The sequence below is a fragment of the Fukomys damarensis genome, unplaced genomic scaffold (genome assembly GCF_012274545.1).
Source record: "Fukomys damarensis isolate Sample0158 unplaced genomic scaffold, DMR_v1.0_HiC HiC_scaffold_10, whole genome shotgun sequence".
Classification (NCBI taxonomy): Eukaryota; Metazoa; Chordata; class Mammalia; order Rodentia; family Bathyergidae; genus Fukomys; species Fukomys damarensis.
The window spans coordinates 23178222-23184504 of NW_022900922.1; the positions used below are offsets into that span (position 1 = coordinate 23178222).

The 6283-nt window shown below is 36.2% G+C and overlaps 1 long non-coding RNA gene across 1 annotated transcript in view; it reads right to left on the reverse strand.

Moving 5' to 3' along the window:
• LOC117285465 overlaps positions 1-3559 on the reverse strand; it is a 130943-nt gene extending 127384 nt beyond the window's left edge. The window contains exon 1 of the long non-coding RNA XR_004516519.1: positions 3505-3559. This is a non-coding gene — a long non-coding RNA (uncharacterized LOC117285465). The remainder of the gene's footprint in view (positions 1-3504) is intronic.
• Positions 3560-6283: the final 2724 nt, after the last annotated feature.

The window sequence follows — 6283 nt, forward strand, 5'->3', positions numbered from 1 at the left end:
TGGTGTACAAGTTTGATCGTGTTTGCCTAATTATCCCATTAACCTGTACCTAAAGATCCAATTACTCCAGCTGTGGGTGATTGAATAAAGGGCAATTGTAACAGATACCAGGCAGGGGACATGTGTATTCCTCATCTGTAAAGTTTGTAATTGCTGGTTCAGTCCTTCACCAAGAAATTCCCATGGCAGCAAAGGCAACAGAAGTATTTCTAAAGAGTAATTTCTAAACTGGTAAAATCTCATTTAAATTTCAAATGTTTATTATGAATTTTAAAACCCCTTCCTTTAAGCTCACTCTTGTGTCGTTCCCATTGCTTTTCTGGTTAGAATTTTAAAACTCAAGCCTACCGAGTTGGTTTTTTTCCTTCCAAGCATTATTTCTCTAAGTCAGGAAGCTACCGTTAGACGCAGGTCTCAAACTTAAATTCGGGATGCATGAATCAACCACATCTCTCCTTGAGTGTGATGAAGTATGTGTAAGTTAGTCACTGTAGTAAAATTTTCTTATAAAACATAGCTAGGATAAACATTTACTTATGGTCTCTGATGTTAAGGGCACTCACATGTTACCCACAAAGCCTTTCATTTCTTTTCTAGTCAGGCATCCAATAGAAGCACATAGGGTTTTTGTCTTCTTGTCATGAACACCCAATCCTACCATCACTGCTGTCATCTGAGCAGATGAGCACAGCCTACCTTACAAGGCAGAGGGACCTAATCACCAAAATGCAATAGATTCCCTTTATGCATTCCAGCGTCTCCTCCATCTCATAAAATACTTCAAAAACTGTTTTACAACTACTATCCCAGAAACATAAAGCAATGATTAAAACTTGCCACATATGTATTGCTAAATCTTATATCAATACATTTTATTTTTATAATCACCAGTATTATTATATCATTACTATTTAGATAAGGTATGCTGTACAAATGGAACCTAAAGCTAGACTTAGTAGTTTTAATATCATAGAAAGGAAGAAAATGCTCCTAGCCCATACCTATGTCCTTTGCAACATTCCTACGGTCTTCACTGATTATCCACATCTTAAAAGCTATAAAAGGTAATTTGGTAAAGATTTTCCAGGAACTTACTGACACTAGAATGAAAAGAGTAACAATGCGACTTGTCTAATTTTATCATCACTACATGTTGCAAGTTCACAGCTCCAGAGAGTCCTGGTATCTGCACATGTCATCTAAAGGCACACAAATTTATTTGATGACCGTGGAGAAAACAGATCAAGGCACAATATAAACAGTTTTGAATGAGCAGCAATGGCTATTCGCACAGCATTCTACAGCTTCAGAGCTGCTTGCCACATTATAATTCATGGTCCTGTGACCCTACCAGATGATAGTATGACAATACATAATAACATTAACAATGATAATATTGATACCAATATTTACTGAAGACAATCTTCTTTTACAGCATGTGTTTTTATAACAACTATTGCTCTGAGGAAGTTTGCGAACGGAATAACACGAGAGTAGTTGTGCTAGCTTGCATAATGGTTGTGCTAGCAGAAAAAGGATTAGAACCAGGAGGAAAGGCAAAGAGGTAAATAAGTAAAATTAAAAAGTCAAAAGCCAGGCTGGGGATTTAGCTCAGCGGTTCGGTGACCTGCCTCGCAAGCGCAAGGACCCGAGTTCAATCCCCGGTACCAAAAAAACAAAACAAAACAAAAAAAAAAGTCAAAAGCCTCACTTTACCCCATTTCAAATTTTAGTATAAAGATATGATAACCAAGGCATTGTAATATTATCAAGAGATAAATAAACCTAAGGAACATAATGTGGACATCAGAAATAGAAAAATACAAACACAGTCAACTGATTTTCAGCATAGTAGAAAGGTGATTCAATGAAGAAAGTATGGTCTGTTCTACAAACAGTGATGGAACAAGTGGAGATGCATGGGAAAATTTGACCAGAAAGCATACCTTACAACGCATGCGAAAATCACTCAAAGATTATAGATCTAAATATAAAATGTACATGTTTTAAATTGTAGGGAAAAAAGTATAAAAAAAAATCTGCCTGACATTTGTCTTGGAGCTGAATCTTTAGAAATATCTATATAACCAATATGTGAAACTGAAAAAACTGAGATGAGTTGAATGTTATTAAAATTTAAAACTTCTGTTGTCTGAAAGACACTTTTAAGAGAATGAAGAGGCAAGTCACAGAATCAGAGAAATTTTTTCCAATCACATATCTGATAATTGACTAGTGGCTAAATACACATAAATGATTGGAAAGACTCAACAATAAGAAAACAAAAACAGTAAGAAATGGGCGAGACTGAAGGGACACCATGAAAACTTAGCAATCATGTGGGGTAAATAAAGATTTAAAAGATACTAAACCTTGTTCATCGTCATGAAACTGAAAAGTAAGATCACAATGATATCCCAATATACACATATTAGAATAAAACACTAGCACACCCTGGTGAGGGCAAAAAACAACAAGAAGCACTATTCACCGATGGTTAGATTTGAAATGGTACCGGGACTTTGGACAGCTATTTAACAGTTTGTTATATAACATCCCATACAAAAGTCTTACCATTCATCATATGTATAAGTGCTTAAGTTTTTACTTAAGTGAAATAAAAGCTTTGGTTCACACAAATGCCTGTATATGAATGGTCATACCAGTTTTATTTAATATTGCCCCAATGTGGGTGACCAAACTGACAATCCTCAGGTGAATGAATAAACGAACTGTGTTACATCCAAGCAATAGAATACCAATCAGCATTTAAAAGATTTAGCTATTGAAGGAAGAAAAGGTCTGAAGGTATTGGGCAAATGGAAGGGGTTAGGGAAAAGTAAAAAGGGAACAGAAAAAAGAAAAGAAAAGGAAGAAAATGGAAACAAAGTCTTTGTAAATAGGGAAGGGGGAATGGGGGAAGGGAGACTAGGGAAAGGGGGAAAAAAGAAGAACTAAGATCTGTCATGTAAACGTACAAGATCCCAATGATGAATGTGACTGTATTGTGTACCTAAAATGTACCAATAAAGATTCAGTTTATAATAAAAAAGGATTTAGCTATTGATTCAGGTAACTATAGATAAATCTTAATTTAGATACATTTTGTTAAGGCAGAAAAACAAAAGACACATATTACATCTGGAGAAAGCAAAACTGTCAGGATAGAAAAAGATCCACGGTTGGCAGGGCTTGGAGAGAAGGGAGAGGTAACATGGGTGCAGAGTGGAATGTTTATGTTGGTGAAATTCTCCTGTACAGTCTTTGGGTGGTGATCTGTTTGCATTTGCCAAAACTCATTTCATTATATATCACAAAACATGAGCACCAACCCACGCACAGTAAAAGGTCAAACAGGATGATACGAGGCATCCCAAGGTGGAACACGGAGTGTGACGAATAAAATTGTCCTACAAATATATGAAATAACTTGATCACAGGAGTGGTTACAACATAAAACGAATCTAAACGACTTTGTAAACCAGTGTTCTGAGCTGGGCTTACCTCTACAATCCTCAGCAGAAAGACCACAAGTTTGAGTGCAATCCGGACAACTTAGTAACTTGGCAAGAACCTGTTTCAAAGTAAAAAATAAAAATGGGTGAAGGGAGGGCAGGGACAAGAGGAAAAAATGAGAACCAAGACCTGTCATATAAAGGTACAAGGTCCCAGTAATGAATGTAATTGTACTGTATACCTAGAATGTACCAATAAACTCAATAAAAAGAAAAATATATAAAAATGGGGCATGGGGTTATAGTTCATTGCAAAGACTCAAGATTCAATCCCTGCTACTGCAAAATAATAATAATAATAATAATAATAATAATAATAATAATAATAATAATAATTTCAATAGTTGTTTTTTGGAAACTGTAAAGTTAAAAACAGAAAATCCTACACATAAATACCACATATTAATAAATTAAAATACACCTGAATCCATTTTGACACAAATAAGTGGAGGGGTAAATAACTAGTGAGTGTGAAGGGTCAAATCTTCCTTAGACAAAAATTTCAAACAATATACAGAACAAAGTTCCATTCCCTTCTTCACCTACGTATGGGCAGTACTTTGTGGCTACCACAAAGGAGAGCGAACTGTCGCTCGTGGTGTGGAGCACAGGTGTCCTCTGACAAAATGTGATAGAAGGGGGACACCTCGCCCTGCGATGCTGCTCATCACAATCCAAAGCCCCCATCTTATCACGTGAAAAAGGTCAAACGTCAACTGAAAAACACTCTACAAAATACCTCACCATTCTCAAAAATGTCAAGGTTATGACCAGAGAGATGGGAACTAAGAAGTCATAAAGATAAAATGCAGAACGGAATCCTGGCGTGCCACCCCCACGAAGCAGGACAGGGCAGCAGGCAAAAACAAAGCACAGCGTTCAGACCACTGTCCTGCTCCGATGTTGGTATCGAATGTTTCAGGGCAATATAAGATTTCAGCAGTAGAGGAAACTGGCTGATGAATTCTCTTTTCACAGTTGTTATTACTTTATGTTTAGTTAAGACCTAACGATTTACATATTTATGGCACACGTGATGACGCTGTGCTCCACGAAATCACTAAGTACTATAGTACTGTCATCTCCCTAGCATCTCTTTAATGTTGGGAATCTTCAAGCTCCTTGCTTTTTGTTATGAAAAATATATAACAGACCACCTAACTGCGCTGGAAAAACACCTGAATTTATTCCTCCTGTTTTTGTAGCCTCCCTCTCACCTCCCCCACCATTCCCTTACTCTAGTAATTGCTGCTCTGCTCCCTTCTCCCTTGACATCAATTTTTTAAGAATTCTCTTATTACCGCTCTAGTTTTATTATAAATATTAAATTTCCCCAAAATACAAAGTTTATTTTCAAATATTTTAAAAGCTTTAGTTTTTCAAAATAAGAAGTTTAAAACTTCACCTCTCTATAACGATTTTAACATTTTGCTGTTAAATAGTAAAATTTGTGTTTTGTCTTTCAAGTATATGTTTTTTCAAATAGTTTAAAAACTTAAAGCTTTTATATTTATGTTAAATTTTGTCTCTGATGGAAACACAGCTCTTGTTAACGTCTTACTCTGCTTGGAAGACACTTTATAAAAATCTTGACTATATCAACCCTCTACGGTGAACCTGGATTTAAATATTACACAATGTACACATGCATCAAAAAGTCACATGCTCCAAACATGTACAATTTTATATTTTAATTAAAAATAAAATAAAACTTACATGTTAAAACTCTTGTTTAGAAAATAAGAGAAGTGATTTTGGGGGGAAAAAATCATGTCAGAATCTTGCAACTTCTTGTTTCTCTGCACGAAATCTTTCTCTAACACTTTGCCCCCAGTGCTCTGAGACAATCAGTAACCAAGGAAGGTCAAAGTCAGTTTAAAAAATCTTCCAGCTCCCTTGTCTCACTGTGCAACAATTCTTAAATGCAGATGGCACTAATGAAAATGCATCCAGGTTAATCAACTGTTACTAGAAAGGAAAAATAGTTTCAGAAATGCTTCTGAGAGAAGTAAACTAATCAACCTCCAAATATACTTTTGGCATAGAAAATTAATTTTCTGTTAATGAACTACATATTAAAGAGAAACAACTCATGCACATGCAGAAAGACAAAGGGGTGGGATTTGTTGTTGCTGTTGTTTAGTTGAAGAGATTCCTCCCATAAGACTGAGGCTCAGTGTCCACGATGTTAAGCTACCACGGACAACTTGGTTTTTGACCCTTTCCTGTCTCAAGTTTGTTGCCATCTCTCTTGTACTTCCTGTGAGAACCTCCTAAGTAGGTTTTCTGCATTCAGGTCCTTTCCTCAATGGCTGCTTTGTTGAGAAAACATCACTGTGCTATCAATAGAAGGCTCAGAGATATGCAACAATAGTTAAATTTAACCAACTTTGCTTTAGTATGTTTTAATCTTACTAATGTCATATAGGGACACTTTTATTTGTAACTGTAGTGGTGCATTTTTCAGGGTTGGCAGATAGCACATTTTATTTAGCAAATCTGATAGCTAAAAATACTTAAAATACTTAGACATTTGATAGGAGAGCCTCCTACCCCAGGCTCCAAAATGTCACAGACAGACCTGTCAGCAGCAAACCCTGTGTGTCACAGCCAGGTTTGCCTGAGGTGTGCCTCTTTATCAGATGACAATGGAGGGCTGTCATGGGGTCTCTTTGAGTTATACCACGGACTTTTATAAAACATATTTAACTATAGCTTTTACTGTAGACATAAAACCAGAAGTCTTAGTCTGACAACCACAAGAGCCC